The sequence below is a fragment of the Leptinotarsa decemlineata genome, unplaced genomic scaffold (genome assembly GCF_025532065.1).
Source record: "Leptinotarsa decemlineata unplaced genomic scaffold, Ldec_3_MD MMD2_tig00000199_RagTag_RagTag, whole genome shotgun sequence".
In the NCBI taxonomy this organism is placed as follows: Eukaryota; Metazoa; Arthropoda; class Insecta; order Coleoptera; family Chrysomelidae; genus Leptinotarsa; species Leptinotarsa decemlineata.
Window position 1 is genome coordinate 10215282 of NW_027412544.1, and position 19060 is coordinate 10234341.

Consider the following 19060-nt stretch of genomic DNA (forward strand, 5'->3'; position numbering starts at 1 on the left):
ATCAGTTTGGTGTTAGGGTAATTGATCTCTAGAAAACATTTTCAAAAATCGGTTTGCAAAACCACTCACTACCTCACCTAACCCCACGAACACACGGCACTGATAAAGATATATTGTGAAACGGCCAAATAATTAGTATTCAGCCAGTCCAGCTAGCCGAGCCTTTATTCCTCAACTACATTTGATAGCACGTTTACTAACTATCTGGGCGACTAGGGGCCACAGGCCAGAAATGTTTATGACTGTACCAGGGACGCTTTGAACATAAAAGCACTGGTAGTATAAACATTTCCCATTTGCCGGGCAGTGATTATGAACACTCCTCGTAGTGCTCTTATTTTTATTGCCGTTCCAATTGGGAATGGATAGACTATATCTGCTGTTTCTACTTGGCTACCATACTAAGACATTTAAAGATCCAACAGGAACTTGCTTGTTTCTTTATTAAATCTAAAATGTTTTCATTGCTCCTTATGTGCACAAAATAATGTGATCTGCTTGAATTGAATTGAATGAAATTAGACTGAACCTAATTAAATTATTCAATTAAATTTACTTTATTATGTTTTTTATTATTATTTCACTTACATGTGCTTTTGTTTCATAATGTTAAAACCTAGAGTACGTCCTAGTTTTGAGTTATGCTGCTGTATGACTATTTATACACACATGTATAAAAATATTCTCAGTTGAGTAATACTGGTAGAATAGCGTAAGCTTAACTCCGCCAAGATAAAAATAAAGACCATATATTATTATTATTATGTATGTAGTTCGCAAGTGCCTCCAGGGTCCAAATACTTCAAACTTCTATGACTATTGAAATATTCTGTTAGAAAGTCTCGTGCCTAAGAGAGAAAACGCGTTTGTTTTTTTTTTAATTAGTTTTATTCATCAAACTTATCTCCATCAAGGGCCACACAATAATTCCAGCGCTGCTTCAACAATTCAATACCACTTTTGTAGAACGATTTATCTTTTGCCTCAAAATTTACCTTAGTTTTAGCAATAACCTGTTCACTCGAAAGAAATTTCTTACCAGTGAGCATTTTTTTGGGTTCTACCAGTAGTCGTTGGGAGCCAAATCTGGCGAATATGGTATATATGCGGGAGCAATTCGAAACCCATTTCATGCAATTTTGCCATCGTTTATATTGATTTGTGACATTGTGCATTGTCTTGATTAAGCAGCACTTTCTTTTTCTTCAAATGGAGTCACTTTCTCGCAATTTCAGCCTTCAAACGCTCCAATAATGCTATATAATATTCAATGTTGACGGTATTTCCCTTCTCAAGATAGTTGATGAATATTACACCACGCACATCCCAAAATACCGAGGCCATAACCTTTGCGCTTTGGTCGGGGTTCACCAGTTGCTCTCCACTCAGACCACTGAGTTGAACTACAAAACGATGAGCAGTCACGTCGCGTATTTCTGATATGTACCGCTCTTGGTGGAATCAAATGTGCCAAGTCACTTGAACGCTCTAGGTCCGCGACTGAAAACACCTGCACCAGAACCTGGAGGTGTTTTTGATCCATCTATGAACAAACAACTATCTGCTCTTATTATTTCCTTCTCCCGGAGAATCAATCCAGTCCTCTCTACTCGGGAACAGTAGGTATTTTATAAGGCAGTTCGTAGTTGACAGTTGGAGGCATAAAGTCAGAGGTGATTTCCAGAATGCTGTGACTTCCAGTGTCAACCAACAGTTTGTTGCACTCTGCATTAAATTGATTTGTCCAATTGGAAATATGCACTAGTCTATATGCAGTCCATGTAACCTCTCTCTCCAGAAAAATGTGGAGAGGAGGTAGATCTAGAAGGATTTTCATGGCCGCTGACGGTGTGGTACTGATGCCACCACTGATGGCCAGAAAAGCCTGTCTCTCTAAGCCAGAGAGCTTCGCCTGAGTCGTTTTCTGTAAAGCCTTTGGCCACGAGGCAATTGCGCCATAAAAGTGAGGAGAAAGGAAATCCAGACATACTGGCGCCGTTACGTGTTACGTAACGAAGCGGTTTACCCCCGATCATTAGGAGTTATCACTTCAAAAATCATTGCTTTCATGTGAACATTGAATTATATACACGAGAAATATTTTTTATTTCATTATGTTTATACTCCAAACTTTCGTTATTGAATAGATAGCATTCACGAGAACGTCACCCAGCATCTAAGTTTAAACTCTCTTCAAAAGTCATTGCTTTCATGTGAACATTGAATTATATACACGAGAAATATTTTTTATTCCATTCTGTTTATACTCCAAACTTTCGTTATCGAATAGATATCATTCACAAAAACGCATCTAAGTTTAAACTCTCTTCACAGACATGTAGATCATACATGAAAGTTTTGTTCATATGAACTACTTTCACATGAACAATAAATTATTCGAAAGAAAAAATTCTTTCCAAACAAAATTAAATTCATATGAATATTGAATTACACGAAAAACACTTTTCCATCAACGTAGCCGTTACTACGTGGTAGGAATTCATAATGAAAAAAAGAGAATTGAAACTTTCTATGTTTTTTTACCACTTTTATTTGTAATTAACGTTAGTGCAGTTTCTTCCTATAAAGACATTTTCAAATTTATACATTAAGCAGTTTAATGTATAAGTTTGAAAATGTCCTTAAAACAGTCCATTAAACAGTTCAATGTATAAGTTTGAAAATGTTCTTATAGGACGAAACTTAAGTAACGTTAGTTTAAAATAAAAGAGGTAACAAACATAGAAAGTTTCAATTCTCTTTTCTTCACTTTTCCATCAGTTTGCACTGAATAATATTCGTTATTAATTCATAGGAAAACAAGACGACGTAATAAATGAATTGGCACTGATATAAAATTTCACTAACATGGAAATCGATCAACATTAAGGTGTATGTACTTCGTCGAAGTTTCGGGTTGAAAACGTTGAAATTGAACTTTTGAAGACGGAAACGCATTTTTCCATTTAAGTGCAATTTTATATCAATTATTTTTCATGCATTAAGTCGTGTGATGTTTATGTGAATGCTATCTGTTTGAATTAAGTAACGAATGCTTATAGAATACAAACAAAATGAAAAAGAATGTTTTTTGTGTAATAAAATGTTTACATGAAAACAGATGTTTCGAAATAATTTTTTTCTTTCGTGTGAATCAATATTCCATGTTTCGCGAAAGCTTTCATTCCAGTTTGTATCTGAAAGAAACTTCTCTGTATAATCTACACCTCTTTGTAAAGAGTTTATTTTTTACTTAGTTGCTTTCCTTCTTTTCTTCGGAAGTTTCTCACATTTTTTGTATGAACATGAAAAATGAAAAATTAGGTATTTGTGACATCCTGTATATAGTATGTTAGTACTTTTTTATATATAATCTACGTACCGACTAAGAGTATGTTTAGGTGATCGACAGCATAAAGAATGGGGAATATAAAATGGAGTATTATTAAGCTGAATACACATTATAAGTGGCGACAAGGATGGGATGTTCTGAGTGATAAGAAGTGCAGATTAATTTTTTACGCTCAGCCGTGAACCCCAAGTCGATAAAATAACGAAAGCCGTACAGTATACGAAACATATTCAAGAATTCAATCCTGCTATGTCAGATTGGTCGATTTATAAACGTTGTTTGAACAATTATTTCACGGCAAATAGTATCGACAAGAGTGAACGGAAACGTGACATTCTTTCAAGTTTATTGAATGAATAGGCATATTCAATATGTTCATTCCATTCATTCAAAAAATTGAATGAAAATAGAAATAACTTCTTAGAATCGGAAGACTATCCACTGTACAGTTCGAAAGCAAAAACAAACCCTGTTTTTATAAAACTTTTTCTAGATATTGAAACGTACACTTTAATTTTGGATACTGGGGCAAGTTATACGGTAATTTCTCGCACATTTTGTGAACAAAATTTTGAGGAAAAATATTTGAAAACATCTGACAATTCTAGCATCAACCCAAACCACTTTGCCCGCATTTCTACAGTGCATTTCTTTAATGTCCCCCCCCTTTTATTCTTTGAACGGGTCAACTCAAAAATTTTCAATTTGGGATAATGAAATTAATGCATGAATACTTCATTCTGAAGTGAAACTGATAGATGAAACTTTCAAGATGGCGACTGGGAAAAAAATTAATAGGAAGGGGGGTTTTATGACACATCATTTTGAAGCTCCTGACGAATACTTCACAACCCTGGAATATGAAGTCAATATCTTCACCTACTACAAAATGGCGGAACATTCAATAATTTCCTGAAGACAAACACATTATTATCGATATTTCTAGAAATATTCCTTTTTATTTGCCATATGGCCATTCCAACAACCCGATAAGGTTTGTTAAGTTATTTTTTGTTTAAAAAAACGTCAAAAAATGTCAGTACGACAATGAACATCATTGTTCATTCTCATTTAGTTTTTGATTTTACTAGTAGAAAGGTACCACGTCAACAATCTCTAAAATGTCAATTTACTGTGCGACGCGTAACTTTCACGAGACTGAAAGGATTTTCAATGAACGTTTTCAGAATCGTCCCATCTGTAGAAAATATTTGGGAAAACTTGTATCCAAATTCACAACTACGGGTAGTGTACATAACAAAAACCCTCAGGTCTTCCGTCCATTCCGGAAGAACAGCAAGTGCAAATAGCTGGTGAGATGGTAGTAAATCCTGAACAGTCTACTTATTCCGCCGCGAATGTTTGTGAGGTGTCTCCTTCTACTGTGTGGTCAGTCAGTAGCCAAGCGGTTCGGCGTGGGTGCTTTGTTCACTCACTCGAATTGACTGCCGTGTTGGTCGGTGGTTCAAGTCCTAGTCTGAACGATCGATCTTCACTTGCTACCATCCAACCCGTGTTAGGAATCACACGTTAAAAGGTAAGACCTCGTTAATCCCTAGCTCGCACAAGTTTCGACTTCTGAGGGTTGTCGTTCGTAGGGGTGCGACAGCTGTTTAACGGAAAAACAGATTTTAAACAGATTTAAACAGATTTTGAAGAGGAATAGGTATCATCCATACAAAATTAGAATGGTACACCAATTAACTGAAGATGACCCTTATCGAAGATCAGATTTCTGCGAAATCATGACGGAAACTATTGAAAGGCATTCTACCTATCTCCACAATATTTGTTTTACTGACGAATGCACTTTTTTTTAAATGGCAATGTTCACAGATAAAATTACCGTTATTGGAGTGACACCAACTCTCACGTTTTCCGGGAAACACATGCCCAATATCCAGAAAAAATTAACGTTTGGGCAGGAATATTGGGAAACCATATTGTAGGACCTCTATTTATTGATCAAAATTCAACAGGGGAACTGTATTTGAATATGCTGGAAACTACTGTTGATCCTCTCATCACTGAAATCGTCGAAGCGAATCCTAATGAATTCGATATGGATATTGTATTCCAACAAGATGTAGCATCACTTCATTACTACCGACAAGTAATGAACTATTTGGATACTACTTTTGCCAGTCGTTGGATTGGCCGTCGATGTCCTGCAGAATGGCCAGCCCGCTCGCCAAATTTGACACATTTGGACTTTTTTATGGCGCCCAGTCGCCATCTTGAAAGTTTTATCTGTCAATTTCATTTCAAAAAAAAAATTCATGCATTAATCTCATTATCCCAATTTTCAATTTTTTTAGTTGACCCGTTCAAAAAATAAAAGGGGGGAGGACATTGAAGTAATGCACTGTATAATCTTTCACTGTCAACGATTCTCCCGGAACGCACTGCACTACTCTCTCACCTCTAAAATATATTTTTTGTTTATTTTGTACTTTTAGGACGCGATTTTTCACAACCATACTACTAAGTTGAATATGTCACAGTATTATTTGTATAGATTGTCAGCCTGCTACCCCTTTATAATATTATCCCTTATAATTGATGCAGTGACACTTTTTGTACTATTGGGGTTTCAGTTTGAGGAGTATGAAAATATTTAAAGAAAGGAATGTTTTATTTTCATCGTCGTTCCAAGAATTATTCATTAAAAAGTTCCTCATTTTAGTACAGAAAAATATCCCCTTTGATCTTATTATGTTAGAATTCATTTGAATTAAAATAAAACATATTTTTTATGAAAACAAACAAACGGCAAGTGATACTGAGTATTGAGAATTCTGTTTAATTGACAGGTAAACCATTTTAACGAATTGTGGTATCGACCAAGAGAAGCCAGAAACAGATGATTCAACGGCAATCATTACTAGGTATGCATTTAAAGATGAATGTTGATTAATTAAAAGTTTTTTCTGATAACCAAGTATTCTGAATCCTAACGAGAAACGAACTTTGTTTTATTTCAGTGATTAAATTATACGAAAGACTTCCTGCTTACAGGGAAGAACTAACTATGGTCAGTCATTTCCATCATATTCATTTTTTCTAGGATTTATGTCTCCACATAAATAAGTGAGTTTATGTATAAATTATTAGCATTATAAATTCAAATTATTGAAGTTTTAATCTATTTGTATCGTTATAATAATATATGAGGCGCTGGTAGTCATTTCATTCTACATGAAATATTTTGGATATAATTCAAAGACTATAAATAGAAATTGGATAGTTTTTTATGTGCTTGCTTCATCCAAGCGATAAAGTAATATGAAAATAATAATGAAAACCTAACTTGTATCATTCCGTTAGAATAAGTTATGTTGAACGTAAGTCAACTCGAATGAATCTTTTTTCCAGGAATTTATAAAACGAACTAGATTTTTGGTGGAAAATCAATTTTTTTCAACCATTTTTAAATAGTGCTGTTCAAATACATAGGTATAGACATATAGTTATTCATGTAGGGTATTTTAAAGTCTATGGTCTCTCAGACGTGTCTGGAGAACGCGATAGAATGTTTTTCAAATTTTGTCTACTGATATGGAAAACCATAGAAGGCTGTGATCTAACCTAACCTTGATGTGATCTGTGCCTTATCACAATCATCATCGTGTAATCCAATGTTCTATAATATTTATATCTCCGCATTGTTGCCGCATCAACATGTCCCGGAGATATAAAAAGCAAACTGAAAAGTTCACTCCGAATTTATTTCGTAATATAAACCACAATATGCATAAAATTAGTCAATAACGTATATTTAATTTTACTTAAAAATGTAATAATCCACTGAAAACGTGAAATTTATATACTATACTTCCTTTAGATGTTAGATATTGTTTCGGAAAATAATAATAGGGGAGCCCAAGCGAGGATTTCGGGATTTACTAAAGCGCGGCAGATTAATATACAGGGGGATACCTTGTACCCAGTTAAGTACCTCCACCAAATATGAGCCCCATATATAAGGCCGCCTGTGAGGGATAAAGGATCAGATTAGTAAAAAAAAATTGATCTTCAGAAATTCTCGAGCGCGTCAGATTAAGGTAGGGTGAGTTAATTACTTGCTAAAAAGTGTATATTCCAGTAATCTGACAATTTGAGGGAGACTTAAAGAAAGGGGAGAGCAGCAAAGTTGTAAAAAAATAACGTCATTTCGACATTCTCGAGCGTAGCTATTTATTTTCATTTTGAAGGAAATAATTCAAGGATAACGAAAAATATATAATCTGACGATTTCCGCAAGCCGAAATAACAAAAATTCGTCTATAAAGTTTATTGCGTGCAGCTTTGTAATACCTACCTATATTTCCCTGTCCGAGTTTCTATTCCTTTATTCCCTATTCACTTTTTCTCTATCAATTACTCTCTCACTCCGTCCCCACTCTGAATTAGTTTGCCATGATGCCATCACAGCTGATCACACAGACTCGTTCGTGATGAAGATGATGATTAATTATTCAATTAATTGATGGATGTAGCCGTTACTACGTGGTAGGAAATCATAATGAAGAAAAGAGAAATTAAACTTTCTATGTTTTATACCACTTTTATTTGTAACTAACGTTACTGCAGTTTCGTCCGATAAGGACATTTTCAAACTTATACAATATATGAGGACATTTTAAAACTTATACAGTATATAAGGACATTTTCAAACTTATACAATATATAAGTTTGAAAATGTTCTTATAGGACGAAACTGCAGTAACGTTAGTTACAAATAAGAGTGGTAAAAACATAGAAACTTTCATTTCTCTTTTCTTCATTAGTTAATCAATTTATTATAAAAAATTAAATTTTTTTGAGAATTTTTTTAAAATTATTTTTTAATAAATACAAGTATTCTAGTTAAAAACCATACACTTATTCATTCGCATGCTATTTCCTGAGCTTTTCAATTAATTAATTTCAATGAATTAAAAAAAAATTAAAATATTGTTTTTGTCAGATTAATCGAATCCCTCTAGATAATCGTCAGATTATGGACAGCACGTCTAAAACATAAAGATAAACCATATATATCTTAATCTGACGCGCTTGAGTATTTTAAAATAGCGATTTTTTTTGCACATTATAATAATGGCCGCGAGTTTGCGTCAGATCGAAATTGTCAGATTATTGAGTGAGAGCTTTTTTGTTGCACTTAACACCCCCTTAGAAAATCTGACGTGCTCGATTATTTTTTTTTCTTTTCACTTTCAACCCTTACGTACAACCACCCACATCATGCAAACGATCAGATTAACATATCAACATTATTAAAAATACGTAGGACATTGATGCTGATAGTATCTGACGCGCTCGAGTATGTCCATACAACAGTATTTTTTTACATATTTAAAAATCTATAGCCACTTCTCCCACCGATGAAAAGGTATATATTATATAACATTTTCTTCTTCTTATCATCTGAGCTTTGCAACCTAATACGTCTCAATGATGCTCGATTAAATCCCCATTTTGCATCGTGGGCTCCCCTGCTATAATTCCTTTCCGTTTTTAAAGTCCCAAAAGTAGAGAGCCAAAAATATTTTTTCATAGATTTTTCAACTGAACATTCAATATATTATATCAATATTTTTTCAGTTCATTTCAAGAATAAAAACCACTTTTGTGAAACGTTTTATATGTGTCACCGCTCTCAAGATATTACCTTTTTCTTTTGAATAAAAGAAAACAAGAGATGGTTACTACTCTCAATTTCGCTTATCACTCTTACTTGGATTAAATTTTACAACTGAAACCTAATTCAGCTGATATCAAGTTCAAGCGTGAATTATTCAAAAATTCATCAACAATTTTTTCAAAATATTTAAATATTTTTAAGAATTAGTATTTTATAAGTTGTGTAACAAACATAAAATAATTAATGAGGAAGTAACGGCTACATCCATCAATTTAATGAAAGAAATATTCCAAAATTGAGGGAATGGTTTATCCCGGCTACAGAAAGTTATAGTGAATCACACCAGCCGCTGAACCCACAACCCATGGTCTTTTTGAGGTGGGGTTTCGTCTTTGGGAAGTGCCTGGTTGACTCATCAGTGTCCAACTACTGTCCTGTTGTCGTAGAGGATCCACTTTTCATCACACGTGACCATCTGACCATCTAAAAAAGTATCGTTTTGTTTGCACAAAAACAAAGAAGAACAGACCTCGAAACGTGACAATTTCTGTTGATCTTTCAAATTGTGGGGCACCCACTTTTCGAGCTTTTTGACCTTTCCAATATGTTTCAAACCATTAAAAACCGCAGGTGGCTGCGGTTTTTGATGGTTGGCTGGACTAATGCCCAGTTCTTCCTTCATCTCATGCACCATTTGGAATGGGTCAGTCTTCACCTGGTTGCTCAAATCCTCGTCTTGGATTACTGTAGGTCGACCACGTTGTGGATAATCTTCGAGGCTAAAATCTCCGGAACGAAATTTCGCAAACCAACGTCGAACACTGCGTTCATTAGGACTATTGCCAAATGCTTGGTTGACTTTACGGGCTGTTTCGGTAGCGCTTTGGTTCAATTCGAATCAGTAGAGAAAAACTGGCCGAAAATCGCTTAGCGACATCATATAGTAATAAGCTGAAAAAAAAAATCAAAATTAGGAAAAAAAATATCAGCATCAATGTAAAGGGTACAAGATTCTCTATCGATCAGTATACACCATGACACTGAATAAATAGTTATTGAGATGAGGAACTACAAAAACACATGACATTAAAACGAACAAAACTTCTGAAACGACCTAATATTTGCTCGCTTGCTTTCTTGCTAATTTAATTATGGTTCTACTACCTTGAGGAAGTCGCAAGTTTCGGTGATTCAAAAATCACTCTCAATTCTCACAAAGAGTTAATTCAACATAGGGTGTTTACACATTTCCTTTTTCCGTATATCTTTCAATTCTCATCTTGTTGTCTCTCTCAACACCAAATCTTTCAGGTCCATTAACTAGCTCATTATTGATATTTATATCAGATCATAACTCATATATGAGTGTATACGAGAATGTTGAATGTTACCTTAAGATTGTTACACCCTTTCAAGCTGTTTCACTCGCAGTGATACTTGAAATGCCTCAAACTATCACGATGCATGGGAAAACGTGTGAAAAACCTATTAGTATTTGTGGAAGGTCGGGATTAACGGGCTTTTCAGTAAAAATTATGTTCAAAATATGAACTTACACACACTATTGTTTCAATTCATCTGAATAGATACTTTTTCAAGAGACGAAGTAAATTGGGTTGACTGATTTCAGATATGTTGTAAGCTTGACACCATTACCATCATTGTTCAAATTTTTGGAACTCAACTTCACCCCGTCCTGAAAATATCTATATCCAGAGACGAAAGCTTGACGAATTGTAGCAATATAGTATTCATTTTCATCCCATTACTTCCTTTCTTTCAGATGATATATAGGAAATGAAGGAGACTATAATATATAGGATATACCATTGTAAATTTCTTACTGCTTGTCTATTACATCAAATAACCCGAAAGGCTATTATTGTTTCGAATTTTGAATACTTTCTATATTTGAACATTTAATAAATGTGTTGATTTCCTTTCGATTTTTTTGAGGGGCTCCATTGTTTATTTTCCAGTGTTTTACGTTTTTCTGTGGCATTGCCATTATATACTGAAATTTCAATAAGTTTTCTCATTTCATTTTTAAACCCTGTTTAGCATACAACGAAATCTATTCAATCCTTCAATACAGTGTGAAATGCATAGTGAAATACATAATTTCCACTATATGGAGAACAACAAAAGAATAAACAATATCTCAGAAGTCCTGACCTGATTATTTTTATTTAAATACCAAATATCGTGCCGGCAGCGGTCTAGACCTGGCAGACGTACTTCCCGGCGCTAAAATGCACACATAGACGGCTCTTGAGGTAGATATGATTTTGGTAGATATTATAGGGTGACAGAATGTATCATCGTGAGAGTTCGAGTGAAAACACAGTATTCCAAATTTTAACATAATATTTTATGAATAATCAATTAATAGGTAGGTAGGAATACGGTGCTGATGCAACTGAGAAACTTAAGATTCATTATATGTTCATATTAGTGACAACTCAAAAATATGTGTGCGTCTCGGGATGCCCGGCAGAAGTGATAACTTAAACTAATCTAAGTTGAACTATTTGATATTGAATGAATTGAAAGGGTATAGGAACCAATTTCAAAAAATTAACTCAGACACAAACTGTAAGAAAACACCCTCACGAAACAGCTATTTTCATATAAACATTGAATTACACGAAAGAAAAATACTTTCGAAATGAATACTTTTAAATGAACGCAAAATTATATATTCTATATTTCATTTGTATTCCTAACATTCGTATAAAATCGAATCAGATATCATTCACAGAATTCCCACACAATATAATTAATGAAAGAAGTAAAACTTCACTTAAATGGAATACTGTCATCCTCACTGCTAGACATCTGATGTTTCGCCGTAAGACACTTGCCTTATCGGCATTCGAATGGAATATCGAGACAAGTGTGTTGTCGTCAGCAAAGCAATATATTGGATTATTGTTTTTTTTTCAATAATACACAAAACAGCTCTTGACTCTCGATTGCGTTATTCCAAATATGGGTGACATACGATAGAAGGTAGCTTGTTGATCTTTGTTTCCGAAAGCCATATTGATGATTGCTCAAGATGTTGAAGCATTCCAAAGATTTGAGAATATGGTGGTTTACGGCTTTCTCCATGATTTTTGATATCACTGATAGCAAAGCGACTGGTCTATAGTTATTTAAAAGATTTTCCTTGGCATTTTTGCGAATGGGCTGAACGCGAGCAATCTTCCAACAAGAAGAAACCCCTTCCTTGTCAAACAGTGTTATTGGATCACAAATCCATCGAGATGCCTTGCAGTGAAAGCTGCAGTGGAAGACAGAGGATGAATCTCGTTCGGTGGTCGATGACTAAGCTTGATCCGAAGTTCCCCGCCTTGGGGAGCCTTGTTTATCCTTGATATGCACAAATTGAGTCTTCTGGCGTCTTCGTAGGCGGTTTTGGATACCGGCCAACTACTGATCTGTAGGTGTATGTGCACCTTGCTTATTTTACAACCTCCAGCCAAAATATCGATTCGGTATATCTCTTAATATACTCTGATTATTCACAGTAATAATCGGAATATTGAATTAACTTTGTTCAAATACTATTTGTCAATTTTCGCTTCTCAATTATTTTATATTTCCCACCAAGGCTGTACGTCACTGCTTACCGATCATCACATGTTGCTCCCTCAAATTATGATCACATAGAAGGGAATAAGAATAGGAAATCGAGTGTGCCCCTGTGCTGGTATTTCGGGCATTCTTTTATCCAGTTACATGAAATGCGATCTTTATTGTTGTCGCTTGTCCTCCGATGTCGGAACTTGCCACTCATGGCGCCCGACTCTGGGCTAATTATCAACCAACCGTCTTCTTTTGTCGTTCTTTTTGCGTCATTTCCCATGCACTGTGCCACTTAGAGGAGCCGTACATAGATTAGGGTATTTTTCAAGTGGTCGAATTCTATTATGACAATTTGTAAACACTTGTTGAGAGAGTCACAATCGGTGGGTAAAGAGCCTATCGGTTGAATCGAGGCATCAAAACGATGTCCTATTGTAATATATTTCCTCTCTAGTTGATGAATCGAGAATCATAAAAAAAATATACTAAGTTGAAACACAGTTGCCAACATTAGTTGGCAACTGTTTTTTAGCCTACTTTACCCATAAACGATACTAATAAATGTAGTTATGTTCATTTTTTGTAGTCTTATCGCTTACTGAGAAAGCAACTACGAAATACAAGTAATAATGCACTAAAAAGTTTTGAAATAGGTTCTAAACTGAGTGTAGTTTATTGTAGTGACAACACAATATCAATTTATTTTATATTCTTTATATTCTTTTGAAGTATAGCAAAAAAACTATGATAACAAGACTTCAAACTCAAACTTCAAACAAACTTATGCTAGTATGTTGGAAATCATTCCTAATCCTGAACATCTAACATGAGCTCGTTTTTGAATTCGGAAGTCAGGTTAGATGTTAGATGATTTTTTCCGAATGAAGCATTCCAAAATACGTTAGTTTTCACTTCAGATTTCAGGTAACATATGTTGGTTAGGATAGGTTATGTTAGGTTAGTTTAGTTGAAAAATACTCGATTTTATTTCATTCAATTTTGATGTGTTTAATGGTAACTACAAACATCTAATTTCAGCTTAAATAAATCCCATCGTTTGTAGTTTGAGGACAGTTGTTATTTTATGATTTGAAGTCTTGTAATCGTAGCGATTTTGCTATACTTCAAAAGAATACAAAATATAGTAATATTTTGTTGTTATACTACAATATACTACAATCCATTTAGAACCTATTTTAGAACTTTTTGGCACATTATTACTCGTCCTTCATAGTTAGTATAATATCAATAGTGCTTTCTCAGTAACCGATAAGACTACAAAAAATAAACATTACTACATTTATTAGTATCGTTTGTAGGTAAAGTAGGCTAAAAAAGGTAGATTTTTTCAAAGTGGGTACCAGCGTGACAGAGCTGCTATCTTTGGGTTATTTGTTCCACCATCACTGATCTCACAATCATTGAAAGTTGAAAAAATGTTTCATATTTGTGAATCATCTAAAACATACCAGTGGTCAATTATTTTTCAATTAACACGCTTTTATTAGCTTCACCTGTATGTATGTATGTTTGTTTGTAACTCTCAAGCTCGGGATCTGTATTTGACGTAATTATCGACATTATTGCTTGATCTATTCGCGGGCAGATGGCGGTGTACGTAACCTCCTTGATATAATTCGAACTCATTTTACATGTATTTCTTCATTTGAAAAAAGTATATTTTTTATTAACAAGCCTGCTGCCTTATTTGTAACTCTCTTTTTCGCGCCTGGTCTTGGTAGCTGATTTTCAGGCTCCCTCTCCAGAATAGGAAAATATAGATGGTCATTTTTCTAAACAATATACGGCTGAATAATCCCAAAGTTTAGATAAAATAAATATATAGTTTAAAAAGACTAAAAAACACGCATACGAAACTAAAAAATGAAAAATAAATATAGTTACACACTTTTAAAAAACATCGAACTAAAAAGTTACAAATATTATTTTTGAATAAGCTTGAAACAATAGTGATCGAAAAATGTAAAAAAAGCGTGGGCGCTTTGTGCCATATTTTTTTGTATATCAAGTGCCCGTCGCTTTTTCCACAATAATACTAGTATTTCGCATTCGTTATTGTTTTAAGCTTATTTAAAAAAATATTTTCAACTTTTTATATATATATATATATATATATATATATATATATTAAGACAGTTAAGTATTATCTCACCAGTGAGATAATACTTAACTGTCTATCAATCCTCGTTAACCCTCTCGCTATTGCTGTGTTTGTTTTATTTAAATAAAATTTGGCAGCTGCTGTCACCAGATGCAGATTTCTCCATATCAAAATTTTGATGTCAGGCAATTTCGAGGAGGCTGTAGGGTTCGTGCCGATCGCACGAAGGCCGGTCTTTTTGAAATCTGATCATTTGGTATATCTACTTATATTCTTTCTCATAAGGTATATGGTTCCAGAACGATGCCGAATATATGCTCTAACTGAATTTTCATCTTAGTTAAAATGCTTTTCACTTACTATTCTCTTCTCGATAGATTGACAAAGAAGTCTCTAATTTGTTTTTGTTTTCTTAATTTCATCTTACTTTACGAGGATGGTAATTTTCTCAGTCCAAGAGAAAATGAAAATCCAAGGTTTCAAAAATGAATTTTAATGAGTAAAACAAAGACTCCGTGGAAAAAATGATAAAAAAACAACGTGTAAAGTCTTATATACAAGGAAAATATTAAATTCTATAAAATAAAAGAAAATAGGACAAAGGAAATGCCGCAAGTTTTAACATGCCGTTCACTATCAATATAACCTCTTGAATAACTAAAACCGCACCAACTCAGTACAAAACACTTCCAGTTTTACTTTTGGTGTATAACTTTAAATTTGCGCCCTTTTTTGTAATTGTAATATGAACTCTAGCTAAACAATTAGCACTAGGAACCCAACAATATACAACCTCTTCGCAAATAGGAAGTGGACTCAGAAAAAAAAAATGTGAACTCTCTCTCAATATCAACTGGTTAGTAAAAAAACCAAACACTCACATAACGCCTCTTTGGTGGTTCACGGTCAACCAAGGGTTCCGTTCAACCGGTGTGTCTTCAACACCAACACTTTTATTTTAAACTCCCCTGTACCCAATAACGGCTTACGGTTTCACTACCGATTTTCCTTAAATTTCGCACCACGCACTCAGACAAAATAACTCTTCTATTAAGGTTACCTTCCTCAGCCTCGAAGGCTGAGGGATGAGACCCCCGATCTCGTCTCGACGGGCTCCGGTGACCAACTTTTTGTGACTCTCGCAAAAAACCCCAAGCGCCCGTGTTAGCAACGCTAGCCACAAAAACCTCATCTCATCTCAGAAACAGATTTTAAACAGATTTGTTTAGTCTAGTCCAACCTGAACATGACCACAACGACGCTTAAAGGTCCGACAGTCATAAAGTAGTTCAAACGCTTTTTCATCTGGGAAAATATCGATACCGAAGAACCGGGTGATCGACCCCGTTCTCAATGAATAAAATGATATTTTACGACAACCATTGCAATGCTAGTTATTACAGAGTGCTGCTATCTTCACGTTGGGGTCGGAAACTTTTCAGACCACCCTCGTAGGTATATGACGAAACAATCGGTTGATTTCTGTTCTGGTTCGATAAATTCCATGCTTCCTTAAACTGTCAGGGATTTATTACTCTCACGCATCTTGTTGTCCACAGTTTCAAAAATTTATCGGATTAAGCAACCATGACAAGCCTTTATTTTATTGATATTGTGGTTCTTCACAAAAATAAGTGTGGCTGAACACCAATACCATTCTCAAAGTAATCCCTCATAATAACTTCACCACTTGTTAGAAGGGTCGGATTGTCTTGATGACCTATTCAACCGGAGGTGTAAAATCTATTGTATTTGAATAATCCTCATTACCAAACTGCTGACGAGTCATTGCTGCGATAATCTTATTTGACTCTAGTTGTAAATAATAATTATTACATTATCACTTCGAGTTACACCTGTCTATGAAAAAGGATCATGGTTTATCGCGATTTAATAATCAAATATTATTCTGTTTGAAATTATTTTATTATCCTAGCCAGTTCTACGGAGTTTGTCATCTGTAATGGAAATCATTAATAGAACTTGAATTGACAATTGAGAATTAATATAATACGTATACCTAAAAATTACACTTGTCTCAATCTCAATCAGTATTCATATTCTAATTTGAACAAATCAATAGATATAGATGTTTGTAAAATTAATACTTAATTGATGAATACAATTCAAAAAACTAAAAAACACGCTTTTAAAGAACATCAAACTAAAAATTTAAAACAATTTTTTTTTAAATTAACTTAAGACAATAACGAACGAAAAATACTAGTACCTATTATTGTGAAAACAGCGACGGGTGCTTGATATACAAAAAATATGGCACAAGGCGCCCACGCTTTTTTCTCAATAATACTAGTATTTTCCGTTCGTAATTGTTTTAAGCTTATTTGAAAATGAATTATTTTTAACTTTTTAGTTCGATGTTCTTTAAAAGCGTGCTTTTTGGTTTTTTAAACTATATTTAATTTTCAATTTTTAGTTTCGTATGCTATAAAAGCATGTTTATAGTCTTTTTAAACTATATTTATTTTATATATTGTTTAGAAAAATGACTATTGATATTTTCCCATTCCGGAGAGGGAGCCTGAAAAATAGCTACCAAGCCCAAGGCAGCAGGCACGCGTGTTAATAAAAAAATACTTTTTTCAAATGAAGAAATACATGTAAAGTGAGTTCGAATTATATCAAGGAGATTACGTACAGCGCCATCTGCCCGCGAACAGATCAAGCAATAATGTCGATAATTCTGTCAAATACAGATCCCGAGCTTGAGAGTTACAAACAAACAACCATACATACATACAAACTGGTGAAGCTAATAAAAGCATGTTAATAAAATGATTCATAAAAGGCGGGTCACAAGGGTCAGAACCCATCAGCTCGAAAAGAAAAATCATAATGAGGTTGGTCCACTGTTACAACTTTATTTGAGTTTCATTTTTCGACGAGTCAATGGCCTAGTTCACAAGTGCCTTTTAGAACAAAGTTTTTTTTACGCCTTCAAAAAATGAACAAAGTGTCGTTCGATTCGGAATAGCATGTAGATGATTTTTGAAAGAATTCAAGTGCCGCTTGCAGAAATTGCAAAAGTTATAAACAATAAACCTAAAAAAATGGGGTTTGGTTTGTATGTTTGTATGTATGATATTTATCCCAAAAACCATTGGACAGTTTTCAAATTCGAAAAGAGGAGGACATTTCCTAAAAAAAAGTTCCGTTTCCCGGAACTGTAGGACCAATAATTATAATTTTCCCAGAGGGTTGCAAATACATCCTAAAACGGGTACTTTGGCTTGCGCAAGACAAGCCAACTTTGTACCTTCAATGAAAACATATTATTTCAACTGGATAAATTATTTAACAATAATTCGCGGTCAAAAAATGTGTATCGTGATTTTCCAGTTAATTATACATCAGTTAATCAACATTTTTTTACTCGAACAGGAACGTTGCATTGCAATGTTTGAGTAAAATGCAATAATTGTTGAATAACAAATCTGACATTTTTTTTTGAGCTATTTTGGAAAGGCCTCAGGATGGATTTCCGTTGGAAAAATAAAACAATTGTTATTTTTCAATTTGTTATCAACAATTTACGTGGATTAAAAATTAAGAAGCTTCATTAATCATTGAAAATAATAATTATTATTATCCGATCCGCTTTTTTTTATGATCAGAAGCTACATGAAAATGATTTTTGAAAATTTGTATCTGCTATTGTTTAAAAAAATTCATAAACAAATGCGTTGTTTATAAGATAATTCAAACCATTTAAAAAAAATATTCATTGGTTAAACATTTTTTGTACCAATTGTTATTACTATTAAGTAACTATTTTTTGAAATCATAATTTATGAACCTTGAACATTGAACTATATTTGTGTTTTTGATTAACAGTCTGTCATAGACAATGAAATTTTCTTTTTATATTTATTGTTTTTTTATATCACAATGTAACATATATTATTTCTTGAGAAATAATTCATGGTTGTTTTTGTTACATTGTGTAGAAAGAGAAAAAAAAATATAATAATAATAATAATAAATGTTTTTATTGCTACACAAAAAGCAGTTACAAAGAACAAGGTTGATTGATGTTATGTAGCAAATGGCATCGTTTTCTCTTCTATCTTCTGAGAGATAGAATAGCGCTCTTCCACGCAACCACGTCAAGGGACCAGTGACAAAAACTGGTCCCTCCAGAAGAAAAAAGAATATACCTTCTCATAAACATAGTACAACTCAAAAAGAATATACATATAAATATAAATAAAAATAATAATTATGTCACAAAGTGCAATGAATGTCGCATAAGTTCATCAATGTATCAGAAGTCTATTGCTAAAGTACCATCCAACAAAAGACTTTTAACCTTTTTCTTAAAGTTGAA

At 33.8% G+C, this 19060-nt stretch overlaps 1 long non-coding RNA gene across 2 annotated transcripts in view; it reads left to right on the forward strand.

Annotated features, from left to right (window-relative positions):
• Positions 1 to 19060, forward strand: part of LOC111518293 (uncharacterized) — a 133660-nt gene that overhangs the window by 80985 nt on the left and 33615 nt on the right. The gene's annotated exons all lie outside the window — the stretch shown is intronic.